This window comes from Pollicipes pollicipes, unplaced genomic scaffold, assembly GCF_011947565.3.
Source record: "Pollicipes pollicipes isolate AB1234 unplaced genomic scaffold, Ppol_2.1 Scaffold_6138;HRSCAF=7277_pilon_pilon_pilon, whole genome shotgun sequence".
Taxonomy (NCBI): Eukaryota; Metazoa; Arthropoda; class Thecostraca; order Pollicipedomorpha; family Pollicipedidae; genus Pollicipes; species Pollicipes pollicipes.
This window is the reverse complement of record NW_023596818.1, coordinates 1,836,876-1,851,740: the sequence shown is the minus strand read 5'-3', so window position 1 is coordinate 1,851,740 and position 14,865 is coordinate 1,836,876. Positions and strand designations below refer to the sequence as shown.

Sequence of the window (14,865 nt, the reverse complement as noted above, 5' to 3'; positions counted from 1 at the left end):
TCCTAAAGCTGTTGCGAGATCCAAACAGTCTGAGAGTTGAGTGCAATCCCCGGACCACTGGACTACATCCGCGGAGCGCGGTCGTTCATCGAGCCACCTCTGTACCCCAGCCACCAGCCGCGTGTATGGTACCACCACATCTGCCCTTTGAGGCACCCCGTCACCAGCCGCTGCCGGGCTGGTGGCAGTGGCAGCAGGTCTCCCGCCACTCCCCCTCCACACTGGGCCAGGCGGGTCGGGCCCGGTGTGGAGGGGGAGGGCCCGATGTGCACCAGCCGCCGCCGGGCCGGCGACGGTGGCAACAGACCTCCCTCCACTCCTCCTCCACACCGGGCCAGGCGGGTCGGTGGCAGTGACAGCAGGCCTCCCGCCACTCCTCCTGCACGCCGGCCCAGGCGGGAAGCGAGCGGCGCCAGCCTCCGCCGGGCCGGCGACGGTGACAGCAGGCCTCCCGCCACTCCTCCTCCACGCCGGCCCAGGCGGGCCGGTGGCAGTGACAGCAGACCTCCCACCACTCCTCCACGTCGGCCCAGGCGGGCGGCGCGCGGCGCCCGGCGTCGCCGCGCGCCCGACAGCGGGGCGCGCCGCCACTCACGTGGCCGCCGCAGTCGACGAGACGCTCTTGCAGCCGGTAGCGGATGTTGGAGGCGCGGCCCGACACGCGCACCTCGTACTGCGGCCCGCGAGCACGACGCACACGGCGCGTCCGGCGAACCGCACCGAGCCGTGGCCGTAGAACTTGAACACCACCGACGTGTTGTCGCCAGGCTGAAGCTTGCCGCACATCGGGTATATGTCCAGCACCTGGCGGCGGGAGGGAGCAGTCAGGCTGTGCCCGACACCCGGGTATATGTCCAGCACCTGGCGGCGGGAGGGAACAGCCAGCATGTGCCCGACACCCGGGTATATGTCCAGCACCTGGCGGCGGGAGGGAGCAGTCAGGATGTGCCCGACACCCGGGTATATGTCCAGCACCTGGCGGCGGCAGGGAGCAGTCAGCTTGTGCCCGACACCCGGGCAAATGTCCAGCACCCGGCGGCGGGAGGGAGTAGTCAGGATGTGCCCGACACCCGGGTATATGTCCAGCACCTGGCGGCGGCAGGGAGTAGTCAGGATGTGCCCGACACCCGGGTATATGTTCAGCACCTGGCGGCGGCAGGGAGCAGTCAGGATGTGCCCGACACCCGGGTATATGTCCAGCACCTGGCGGCGGCAGGGAGCAGTCAGGATGTGCCCGACACCCGGGTATATGTCCAGCACCTGGCGGCGGCAGGGAGCAGTCAGCATGTGCCCGACGCCCGGGTATATGTCCGCTGCCCGGGCGACGGAGGGCTTTGTCAGGATGCGCCGGGCAAGTGAAATGCACCTGGATATTTTGAACACTGAGGGCTCGACCGACAGTCTGAATATTCAACACGTACGTATTCTCTGTGAATGCAGAAATATAACCCAAGATGTACTGTAGCATTCTGCTGGTACGATGGTGTGGCGCATGATGTCGCAAAAGCGGCCCATTCTGAGGTCAGCTGTCGAGCTGGATATGGATTTGGTCGCCTGCCGGGGGCGCCCACCTCATTGATGGCAGCCTGCTTCTTCCACATGCCCTCCAGCTTCTGGGCGGCGGTGACGCGGTCGACGGGCGGCGGCAGACTGAGGTAGCGTGACTGGCGGCGCGGGCGCAGCGAGGCCAGACGCTCCGCCAGTGTCGCTGTGCACATGGCGTAGCGGTCAGGCGCAGGTGTGTGCATGTCAGGCGCAGGCGTATAACACATGTCAACACATGTTAGGCGCAGGTGTGTGCATGTCAGGCGCAGGGACGCGTGGTCCAGGCGCAGGCGTATAACACATGTCAGGCGCAGGGACGCGCCGACCAGGCAGTGCGGTAAGGAAGTTTGCTAGCACTTCGACCAGACACCAGAGGGTTTGAAGCCCCGTCTGCAATACCGGTCACCGGCCGTCTTGAGCACACCAAGCGTGTGCGGCCCGCCGGCTGTAGGCCGTCCGACAGGTGGTTGTGGCCGGCTAAGACCGGGGCGCAGCCTCCGCTGCCGGGCGCCGTCAGTGAGAGAGGCCAGTCGATTGCGTACCGAAGCGTGCGCTGAGGTGGGTCACGAGCTCACAGTCGGCAGCCAGCCTGGCGTCAAACGCCGCCACAGATCGCCGACCGTCGGCGGCGTCGGCAGGGACCACTCGTCGCGGCCAGCCCCGGTCTGACGTCAGGACAGCGCGCCGAGCGCCTCGTCGGCCGTCGGCCGGCAGGGAAGGGAAGAGGGACGAGGACGCGTCACTGGACGACACTCACCGACGGCGCACTCGACCGGTATCTGGTCCAGTGGCACGGTGATGAGCCGGTCCACCTTGGTCTCGCGCAGCAGGTTGTCGGCGGGCGGCGGCGGCGGCGGCGGCGGCGGCTCCGCCTCGCCGTCCGCCGAGTCCGAGTCGTCCAGATCCGGCAGCCAGTCGAGCTGAGGCACACACACGCCGTGAAAGTCGGAGAAGCGGGCGGAGCACCGACGTCCCAAGTAGAGTGAGGGCCATGGGAGAGATCGGTCGGAAGGAGACTCGCCAAGAGGCGGGAACGGAAGTCGACCGCAGGTCCGGCTTTCAGGCCTCATTGCATCGCGTGGGGGCCTCCAGGGGCCGGCGCGTCATCGCTGTGAATTGGATCAAGGGTGGCAAAAGAGGATGATCAGGTAATTTGCTCACTAAAATGGAATGCTTGACATTTGAAGATATTAAAGCATGCGTCAGAAATGATCTAATAATCTTACTTGCAGCCATTCGTATACTTGTAAGTGAAAGACTGTTCTAGACAACACAATCTGTATGCTTAGTAAATATACTCCTTAATACGCCATTGTTTGATTACGTCATCGAATCTTGCACAACATTCGTTGGGTACTAATTGACGCAATTTGCGGGACGCCTACGTCACGCAAAACTAATCCCGCTTAAAACGGCTGTTTGTCACATCGCGTCACATCCCAGTCAAACGCATACACGCATACTTCAGTGGCAGGTGCGGGCCGCGCAGTGGCTTACTTCCGTGTCGTTTTCGACGAAGTACCACTGAAACATAACGGGCACTTTGGAGCAGTTGGTGATCTTGATCTTCCTGAAGCTCTCCATGTCGTTGAGGATGCAGCCGAAGTCGACCTCCTTGTCACTGACGGTGAGGTTCGGGAAGCTGACGATGCCCACCAGGCTGACCTCGTCCTGATGCCACCACGCAGGGCGTCAGACGTTAGGAACATGAGAGACAAGTGAAAGGGGCAGAATGAGGGGGAGGGGGAGGCACTGCTAGTTTGGGCTTAGCTAAAGGACATGCCAAGCTGGGAGCGCTTTCTGAGTTGGTTATTTAGATGGCTAGTAAGTAGTAGCACACGACAGGAGAGTCACCATTAAAATGTTTGTTTGTCAGATGTGGCCGTAAAGCTCACGAGGCCTCATGATAGAGTAAAAACGTATGATGGCTGTTTATCTTCATAATTCATATTTAATTGTCGGCCATTCTTTGAAAGCAGTTTCAGTCAGGAAATTAACCGACTGCGAAAAGCTAAACGGCGCCGGTCAGGGGACTTTATTCGCGCCACAAGGAGGCCCCCGCCCCTTCCAATTTTAAGAGATTCAACACTAACCGTACGGTTCTGCACATAAAAAAACACGACTTGAAAGCCGAATCCCCCCACCGACATTCGAGGTTTCGTCATCGGTGTGCCTGCCCGGCTCGGCGGCGCAGGCCCCGGCCGCAGTCTGGACCGACTCACGCAGTGCGGGTGCTCCTCATAGGTGAGCGTCAGCTTGTCCCGGGTGTAGCGGCTGGTGAGACCCGTCTCGTAGTCCGGGTCGAACACGATCTCGAGCGTCACGGATCGGTGCACCCTGTCGGCACGAGGGTGACGCTCACCATAGCCGCCCGACGCTCCCCGTCGGCACGAGGGTGACGCTCACCATGGCCGCCCGACGCTCCCCGTCGGCACGAGGGTGACGCTCACCACGGCCGCCCGACGCTCCTAATCGGCACGAGGGTGACGCTCACCACGGCCGCCCGACGCTCCTAGTCGGCACGAAGGTGACGCTCACCACGGCCGCCCGACGCTCCCCGTCGGCACGAGGGTGACGCTCACCACGGCCGCCCGACGCTCCTAATCGGCACGAGGGTGACGCTCACCATAGCCGCCCGACGCTCCCCGTCGGCACGAGGGTGACGCTCGCCACGGCCGCCCGACGCTCCCCGTCGGCACGAGGGTGACGCTCACCACGGCCGCCCGACGCTCCCCGTCGGCACGAGGGTGACGCTCACCACGGCCGCCCGACGCTCCCCGTCGGCACGAGGGTGACGCTCACCACGGCCGCCCGACGCTCCCCGTCGGCACGAGGGTGACCCTCACCATAGCCGCCCGACGCTCTCCGTGGGCACGAGGGTGGCGCTCACCACGGCCGCCCGACGCTCCCCGTCGGCACGAGGGTGACGCTCACCATGGTCGCCCGGCGCTCCCTGCGAACCACTGCCATGTCCACGGCGCTCACGAAATGTTCAGCGCCTTACAATGTAGAGTTAAGTGGGAGGGTCGACATATCTGCGAATTGTTCCATGGTTTAGTCTCCGAACTTCCTTGAAATAACACGTGGCATATGAGAGACCTATAGGCTGTTGTATTCTGTGCGAACAAGCCAATAACATCGCAAATCCACATCAGTATAAGCGAAGTGCTCACTCTGCCTTTTGATGGACCAAGCCAAGGAGGAATTTATGCAGGCTCATTGAAGACCAATGCCTATAGATTTAAGCATTTGTTTGTAGAGTGCTATAATTTTCGCGTGGAAATGCAAAAGCGGTCCTAAGAAATGGTAGTGCTACATCTTGTCTCCAAAATGGCGGAAAAGGTATATCCATACTGTTAACCTAGATCCGCTCATGTCCAGTATATGGATGTGAAACTTACACGGTAGCTTTCAAAGCATGTGCATGGCGTCCAGGTCACCCCAATGAACAAAAACAGCATATAACTCTAACCTGAAAAAGTTACTTCTGTTGGCGCTTCCTGGAACAGCTTATTTCACTTCGGATTCGACCTTAATGTAGTTGAAAGGCCCGTATATTACATGCTCAGCTGCCTTTGCCTTAAGCACATTATTTACGAGATATAGCCACAGTACGCGTTTTTGGGTTTGAGGGTCAACAAGTGAATATATTTGGGGGGGGGGCAAATCGAGTAACTTTCGTGTAATCTAAACAAGGCGCTAGGTTCTTAAGATCTTTCAGGGGCAAAACGGATCTTATCCCGCCACTGGCAAAACAAAAAACAAAACAAACGCAGCCCACAGAGCACGAAGCTGGGCAGAGCCCACTGGAACTGCGGGTCCCGGCCGCGGCAGTCCCACAATGTGCGAAGCGGGTGCTCCGGCGCTGGGTCGCAGTCCCCAGCAGCTGCGAAGGGCCTGGTGGCTGGCGCGGCTGGCCGAGTGACCCGTTAACATGCGGTGGACGCGCCTCCCCCGCCCGGTCACGCCGAGGTCAGGCATAAGCTGTCCCCCTTCAGACCAGTCAGCTTAAGTGAACCGTATTATCTGTTTCCGTAATGTAGTGGTTATCACGTCCGCTTCACACGCGGAAGGGCCCCGGTTCGATCCCGGGCGGAAACAGCTCTTTAGTGGTTTGTTGAGTGACCCGTGGAAGAATGCTTTCATCTGTAAGCGCTACTTCCAGTTCGACGGTCAGCATATCCCAGTTTGTACAGCTCAGCAGCGCTGTTGCCGCTGAATGAGTTACTTGCCGTTCTGGGCAATTCCTTCATATAAGGCAGGTCCTTACAATGCAGGTTCATAGATGATATTACATAGTAGCTCCATGCAAGGCAGGTTCATAGACGATGGGACATAGAAGATCCATAGCAGAAGGTAGATTAAAAAGGTGCAAATAAACCTTGGATGTCTTAGTAGTAAACTCGCGTGCAGTAATCACATGAACGCCCGCTATTTCGTAGTACTCATAAAATGGAGCAAGCGGAGATGACCATTAAAGAAATTCACCCACCTCGGCAATGCATTTCCGTTACGAAAATTAAGTCGTAGAGTGCAGTGCAGTGCAGAGCAATGCCCTCGAGCCTGTAACGTCAAATGCTGGCAGGTTCTGAGCGTTAGCTAAAGCAGCAACTGTTGCGGATCGACTTTGTTTGCGGATCGCTCATTAGTTCTGACGAGGGATGGTTACGGACCGCTGCGGCCAAACAGCTGTAGTATGAGTTCAGTGCTCTTTGCCAGACAGCTATCGACACCTGATATACCTGGAGATGTCGTTAACACGACGTTACCATAAGCTCACCTTAAAATGCCGAGTATTTACACCATAACCAATGTTTGCGTGATAACGTCAAATGGAAAGAATCTCTTGGCATATCAAAAGTTGATAGCCATCAGCATACGAACCCTTGAGTTGTTACTACCGAACAAAAGCAGGAGCAAATTGTCATTCTTGCTTGCACCAAGTAAACCGGGTCGCCGTGGCCCGAACAAAAAGATGTCTCCTCCGCGCCCCTCACGCACTGAACCAGCTTCGCCGCTTCAGCTGCAGCCCGTGACCGGTAATAGGGCACAAACTGGGGCACCAACGCCAAACAATGTGTCTCCTTCCACTCTGCGGTGGACACAGCTCCTCAGCCGAGCGACATGGGTCACCGACTGCCTGCTGTCCGACCTGCACTCTTAACCTATTGACTCGTCTTCACGTGGAACACCGGCTGTCACATCCATCCAGCGTAACACCCGGAGAACCCCCGGTTCGATCCTCACGGGAGGCAATAGTTAGATTGCATCAGGGCTGTTAGTGGCGCTATGGGAAAGGAACAACGCAGCTCAAGGAATGGACCCCGAATTCCAGATGTTCTGCGCCTGCACACGCTACCCAATCTGCCCATAAGCTCAGATGAGGCCGGAGAGGCCCCTCGGAGCATCACCGGGCCGACCCCCACCCCCTCCCCCCTCCTTCGGCCTGCACCCGGTCACCGGCTGCTGGACTGACCCGAGCCCACAGTCGATCTCTGCAGACCACTGGCCGGCGCTCGGTCGCCGGACGCCAGGTCGGACCACCCCTGGCCGGCGCTCGGTCGCCGGCCGTTGGACTGACCCAAGCTCGCAGTCGATCTCCGCCGACAGGCCGCCGCTCAGGTTGCGCAGCAGGAACGGGTACTGGGTCCGGATGTGCGTGGTCAGCGCCAGCGGAGAGTTGTTCGTCAGCGTCAGGTCCTCTGGGGCACGGCACCGCGCGCGCTGTTAATCCGCAGCACAACGCCAGTCAGGGCACGGTCGCGTACTCTGCAGCACGGCACCCTGTGACGTGGCAGGGTTGGATAATGCGTTGTGCGGATGCAATGCTTAGAGCCAGCAGGCACAGAGCGTGTTCAACCTTGGGATGACATCTCAGAAGCGGGGCCCAAGCGCAGTACAACCCCAAACAGTGTCTGACGGGGTCAGACAGGAAAGAGTAGAGATTGGGGAAGTGGTATAATCTATTCCCTGCCTTGCTTAAGAGGGCATCTTGAGCTCTGGATGATCCTGGAAATCACCGAGGACAAGCAATTTTGCACAGCGTGTGTGGAAATTACGACGGGGCAATGAGATAGAGAGCGAGATTGCTTAGCAGGCTTCGTTCGCAACTGAAACCCAAGCGTTTGAGAAGGTGCGCCTGCCACGGCTTGCAAATTGCACACCGCATGTTACATTTCGATGATGCAAATACTGCAATGGTTATATTTAACAATGGACTTATGGGGATGTCCAAGAACGTCCAATAATCTAAATTTCATATTTTGGTGCTGTTTTGCTCATGTCCGAATAACCCTGCTGGTCTTAAAGTACTGGCAATACAAGCGGTACTGACAAGTGAAGCTCCGTTACTTCGGGGATGTTTACGTGGGACATTCCAACACGGGTCAGGATGTCTTCGCCGCAGCATGGACACAGTATAATCGCAGCCAGACGGCGCCGAAGCTCAGCTTAGGCTCGACTGCTTGACACGCAGTGAGACTTATGGCACGGCCGATGCCCGTGCCAATAGCCTCCGGCACAGCCAACGTCAGGTGCGGTACCACGCGGTGTGTGTGGACACCACCCAACGCTATGCTCGCAGCAAATCACTGGCAAGCACCAACCACGAGTCACGCAGGCCGTGAGTGTGCACGGCCGACATGTCCCCTCGTCAGGACAGGGCGCTGTGCCGTGACTCGACACCGCACCTGCTGGTGAGATCGAGCCGGCGAGTCACGCGGGTACGGCTCGAGCGAGCCGCCAGCCGGGCGTCGGTCATCCCGTCCCGACACATCCTAGCAGCGTGCGACGGCACCGGGCACAAAACAAATGCGTTCCCTACCCAGCTTTGCTATCCAACCACGGCGCGGGCACGCAGACTAGACGGGACGTGACGACCTGAGCGTGACGACTCGCGTGATGGGACGGCAGCCGCACCGCCCCGGTCCGAGCCAGGCTCCCGCCGCCGCCAGCACGGCCGGCCGCCTCCCCCACGCCGCGCAGGCCCGGCTGCCGACGGGCGGGCCACTCTCGCTCACGTGTCATGCGCTCTGTAAACTCGACGCCGGGCACCTGCCGCCGCTCGAACTTGATCTCGCGCCGCGAGAACTGGATGACGGGCGTGATGAACTCGGCGGCCACCACCAGCCGCCGCAGCACCGTCTTGCCCGAGGCGTTGCCGATCATGGCCGTGCAGCACATCTCCTCCCGTTTTCTGCCGACGCTGCCATGAAGACGTGGCGTCACGGGGTGGCCGACGTGCCGTCGACGGCGCTCAGGCACGCGCACAGGCAGCAGATCAGAGGCAGGCGGTCAGAAGCACGGGTCACACGCGCGGGGTGGCGAGTAAGCGGTCAGTGGCAAGGGATGACTAGCACGGGGTCACAGGTCGAGGGTGACAGGCAAGAGGTCATTAACAAGGGACGACTAGCACGAGGTCACAGGGCGGCCGGTCTGAGCTCGTTTGCGGCGCCCGGGCGGGCCGAGCGGCCGGTCTGAGCTCGTGTGCAGCAGGTCCGGGCGGACCGAGTGGCCGGTCTGAGCTCGTGTGCGGCGCCCGGACACCGACGGCCGCTCACCTCTCGCTGTAGGCGTCCAGCGTGAAGCTCTGCGTCTCGCCGGGGTAGAGGTCGGCGCGGCGCGGGCTGACGCGGAAGGCCGGCACCAGGCCGGGCAGGCGGCGGCCCAGTCTGCCGGCCGGCACACGCTCAGCGGCTGGTCGGGGCGCCGCGGGTGCGGCCGGGCCGCTGACATTCGCCCGCTCGTCAGCGCCAGCGCCGCGTCCGCAGCATGGCGGTCAGGTACGGGTGTGTGCAGCGGTCGCGTATATCTCAACCAGGCCCATGGCAGGCTTCAAAGATATGGTATCAAGCTGCCACGTCCACAGCAACTTATTTTGAATGCAAGCCCCAGGACCGTCTGCCTCATAATCTTCATCGGCTGAGCTCACTGTCTTCTGCTGTCAATCAGTCAGATAAGCTGTACGTAAAACTTAAAGAAAAACGCTAGCTCATCAGATGTCTTCAGTTCAAGAGCTTCTGCCGCGTGTGAAAAGTCGTTTTGCATGCCTAGGAATGTACGTGGAACGGTTGCCAATGATTGCATGTAGGTGCTATCCACTCAACCCGAGCCAAAAAACACGTATTTTGTGCCACCGAAACTACCACAGAGTTAATGCAGTTCTTCTCGCCGGTGTCAGCCTGTTTACACAGACGACACCGTGCAGGAGACGTACGGTGCTGTAAAGGGCGCAGCACGACCGATCCGTATGTACAACCCTATCGAACCAGCTGCCCCACGACCATGATGATCTGGGCCAACATACATCTATGTGGTCCGCGTCCGGCGTGGATGGATTGCGAGTCCCTTATGTTTTCCCGAACCCCGCCGGCGGAGATATGTCTCCAGTCCAAGAGGACACCACGAGCCGCTGCCAGTTTAAAGAATCATTCTCCAGCCGGCCTCGCTCCCACAGACTCAGTCGAACAGGTTCGTCTGTTGACTCATCCGCCGGTGGCCGCCGCATCCGTGGCGAACACGGTGGATTGCCAGGGCCCGCGACGGGTGAGGTGTCTCGAGACACGGTGGTGGTTTGGGGTTTAAGGGCGTGTCGGCTTCCGAATGGGAGGCCACCGGCCGCAAGGTCACCCCGAAGTGAGCCGGTGCGACCCCTCCGTCCAGAGACACCGGCTGCAGTCGGCTGATCCCCGCGCCCTCCTCCCCACTACGCCAACGCGCGCAGGGCGTGCGCCGCGCCTGCTCGGCCGGGCCTGCGACGACGGCGCGTGCCTGCACCCCTGGCCAGACTGTGCCGCACTGCCTGGCGGTGCGGCGGGCCCGCGCTCGAGCCGTGGCGTCATGGACAGACGAGGCCCGCTGACGGCGGGTAACACTGCCTGGCGGTGCGGCGGGCCCGCGCTCGAGCCGTGGTGTCATGGACAGACGAGGCCCGCTGACGGCGGGTAACACTGCCTGGCGATGCGGCGGGCCCGAGCTCGAGGCGGGGAGTCACGGACAGACTCGGTCCTCTGACGGTGGGTAACACTGCCTGACAGCGGGCCAGTGCTGCCTCGGGAGGCCTTTCACAGGGCAGTGCTCTGAAGTAAGCGCTGGGTCGCGGGTGCGCATGCTGAAATCGTCAGCCACAGCATGGGAAGACCGACAGCCTGGGATGATTGAGTCTGAGTTATCTGATTCCGCCGAATGACAGGGGCAGCGACCAGCTCAAACGAGGTACTAGGTCCGTCAGGCCAATGGTTCGTCAGTGAGATCTCCTCAGATGCAGTCCGTCTCGCTGCGGTCGCATTGTGACGATGACTGAGAATAAATCATGCAGTCGCCGAGATATTGTTTTAGTTGAGAGGTCCAGTGTTTCCATATCAAAGAGGGAAAAATACGCCCCATAAACTAGCGGCCACTGCTCTGACGCGAACCAAACACTTCACACCCGTGCCGCCGAGTAAGCAGACACAACTGACATGTGCAGCCGTGTCCGCGTCGCTGCACGTCAGTCCGAGACGGCTGCTCTGAGGGAGCCGCTTACTTGACGGAGGAGGCTCGCGAGACGCCGATGTTGGGCAGCGACGTGACTGACTGGTCCACCACGCCGTCGTTGGACCAGACCAGCTGGTGGTAGCGGCGACCCTTGTTGGTGGCCGTGAACACGCGGGTCATCGGCGACTTGCTGAAACACAGCCCAGGACGACCGGAGGGCGGCTGGTGACCGGGACGGCATGGGGAGGGACGTCGCTGGAGACGCAGTGGTCTCCATGGCAACAGGCTACCGGCGGCGTATAGATAGGCACGGCATGCATGGTGCACCTGACGCCACTAACATTTGCTGCGTGCAGCCAGACTGCAGAGAACGTCGGTGAGATGCCACGGGCGATGCTCTCTTACCAGAACAGCGGTCCAAGGTCGACCACGGACCGCAGCGGCGGATCGAACAGGATGCTGGAGCCCCGCCCCTGCGCCGCCACGGGGATCTCCCAGGTGCCGCTGTCCTGCCGAGCACGCGCCACGCAGGCGTCACAGTCCGAGCGGGCCGTGCCACGGCCGTGTGGCCGCCGGGCCTCGCGTTCGATCCCCACAGCCGGCAGCCTTACCGACGTCAGTCTCCGTCACCGACAGGACCGGGCGCGGGACACAATAAGACCACGGCATTTGACTCTCCCACTAAACAGCTAATCCCCCCCCCCCACACACACACACACGCAGCAAAAGCGTTCATTTGCCAGCAGCTCACGCACGATCAAGTCTTTGGTACGCGTGAGATAGAGACTGTGGGAGGTATATATATATATATATGATTCATGATTGTCACGATTTTGCTGGATTTCCTTATGATCGGTTCAATTTCAAGAACCGCTGCGTTCGCATGCGAGAGAACAGGTTGCACAAAATGCGGGTGGTCTGGCTGACGGGATCACGTGGAAGTGAGGTACTTATTCATGACACGATTGAGAATGATTATTTACCTGCTCAAAATTATTTGCTCGCGTTGCAATTACAATTGAGTGTACCATGTGACCAACTGTTGACGATTTACAAGACGCGAACACGACAGAACATGTGGCTTGTCACTGTCGTCACACACGTGTAAGCAAAGTTTAAAGTGGCTCATATTATGGCGTGGATGCGTTAAAACTCACGTTTCCGCACTTTCGGACAGATTTTGACGTTGTTAGTTCAACGTTTGGACAACGTTCGCGACCCGCACGCGTAAGCTTATATGCCCGAGGAAAATCCACTTTGGTCGAATTGTGTGCTCGTTGTCGTAATCGGACTTTTAAAACGTCTTGTTGGGAATGGGACTAAAAAGAAAGCACTTTGGGGTAACTTGAGTGAGGCAAGATCCTGACAATGTAACTGGACCCAAATATGGGTTAACCCAGCCTACCCAAGAAATTGCGATTTTTCGTCCGATTAAGGCTACTTTATCTTTGCTTTCACATGAAACACGACAAAAAGACGCACCGAATGCGCTGCAACGTACAACGAGACTACGAAGGGGCAAAGCAGCTGCCAGTAGTAGAGAATCTGGTCAATGGGGGCAATTTGACCGAGCGCGAGTGCACTGTTGCTTGACATGTTAAAAAATGTCCAAACGAAGGACAAAAAAAAATTGACTACCCATCCCTGGGTCACGAAATATAAGCCCCACACCTTCCACGTGCGCTCAACTCCGGCAAATCGACATCGCCCTTTCAACTGGAGCTCTTTTTTGCAATAGCTGCACGAAAATACGGTTTTTGAGCGTACCAGAAGATTAGGTACCTCCCTAAAAGGCGACACTCGACGCCGGCCGCAATTTTCCCCTCAGAACAGACTCTGCATGGTGGCCGACTGCGGCGGTGCCGGCACCACACCGTACCTGCACACTGATGACCAGCACGTCGTGGAAGCGCAGCGGGTCGTCCAGCACGGCTGTCAGCCGCAGCGGCAGCGTCTGGCCGGCGCCGATCGTCGCCGCCGCCGGCTCCATGCTCCAGTAGGTGCCCGAGCGTTGCTGGCCGGCAGACAACACAGTGGCGTGTTTTCGGAGTGGGAGAGGCGGCATCACGCCGTCGAAGCAACATAGGGGTAAGGCGGCTGCGGCTGCATAAAAGTGCACTAAATGTTTCGTATCACCATTTCCGTCTTTTCCCCAAACCCCGGAAACCCCGATCGAGCCCGGCTCGGGCTCTGTCTTCATTTCAAATTAAAATGTAATCACACCCAAACTGGAGACAGTGGTTCAAAGAAATAATGATGCTGCATTAGAAGATAGTTATAACGGTAAAAATCATAAACTCCATTACTCAAACTGTCATTCAAAGTTGTCATTCCTGGGGTACACAACTTGGTAACGAACATATTGCATAATGACGCCATCATGCAAGGCACATACATTTCAAATGTTTCATGGTGCGTTCTGAACAAAAATACATGCAAAATTCCAAGACCGTGTTTTTATACATTCTAAGGCTACGGCAAAGGTATGAAGGTAGAAGTGGTGATAACACGTGATGGTCATTGACCGAAAGCGTCCAAAATAGCGGTGGTACCCGGGGAACTCAGGATAATGCGCTGTAGCACGTGTACTACAATTAAATATCGCTTTCATATTTCCCTTAGTCTAATATACACACACACACACACACACACACACATATATATATATATATATATATATATATATATATATATATATATAAGTATAAGTCTAAAATCCATAACCTGCATGCACGTGATCATCCAATTAGCCACTAATGCGGCCTTGAGCTCTAGGCACAGCAGACATCCAATGTGCTTGGCCAGTTAAGGTGAATATCGCCGAGCGGTCCTTTGACATCCAAGCAGCACCGTACTGGTATTTGCAGTCATATAATTCTTCCTTTGGGAGAGAACTTTGTCATGGTAAAAATTGGGCATAGGGGCTGCTTAGCAAAAGTCTGCGAATAAATGATCTTCTCCCGCAAGGAGGGTGTTTATATAGAGGTTATACTGTTCCCTCCTAGCTGACTACAAAAGGCGACGCATCGCCGCCGGTGGCGTCGCTCCTGGAGACAGCACCTGGCTTCAACGACGCCAGGGAAGCCCCGCGCGGGATGGCGGAGGTCACCGACCCCGCCCAGCGACGTGAGGCTCCGGTGCTGGCGTACAACAACGTGCTGGCGGTCTTATATCAAGCGGTCCGCCTATATCAACCAGTGACATTCAGCCTGCGTTCGACAATGGTTCAAAGCGTTGGACCAGGGTTATATTTTGCGCGCATGACTCCATCCCAAATGCGTGCCAGCACCTTGGAAAAGCCTTCATCGTAATCCATCTAGAGAATCCGGAAGCGTCCGATTCCTCACCCATCCCAGCCTTGTATTGCACCCGGCGCAATCAGTCGCCAGCCACGTAACAGCGCTGCGCCCTGCCGTGGCCGGCGGCGGCAGCGAGAGTCGGCCCGCGCGCTCTCCGCCCGCGTCTCACCATGGCGGCGGTGACCGTGGCCGGCACGGGCGCCTGGTTGCTGACGGTGACCACCTTGTGGTGCGGCGTCAGCACCGGCACCAGGCCCCAGTCGAGGCTGGGCGGCTGGATGTCGACCACGGGCCCCTGGCTGACCACGCGCGCCAGCACGGTCAGCGGCTCCGGGCGGCCAAACACCACCAGCCTGCCGCGAGACGGCGCGCCCGTCAGACGGCCGGCTGCGTGGGACACGGGGGGGGGGGGGGGGAGGCGGGAGAGCGCGTTACGCTGTCAACCTCGGGTCACAACACTGAAAGGAAGTACTGAATTATATTTCGAAAGGGCTACTTTGGACAGGGCTGCGCATTCATTTACGAGCCATCTATCTTCTTTTTTTAA

General features: G+C 58.5%; 1 non-coding gene across 1 annotated transcript; it reads left to right on the top strand.

The window, feature by feature from the left end:
- Positions 1-5,573: 5,573 nt before the first annotated feature.
- TRNAV-CAC (transfer RNA valine (anticodon CAC)) lies at positions 5,574-5,646 on the top strand. Its single transcript has one exon. It is a non-coding gene; the product is annotated as a tRNA-Val (tRNA).
- The last annotated feature ends 9,219 nt before the right edge of the window (positions 5,647-14,865 follow it).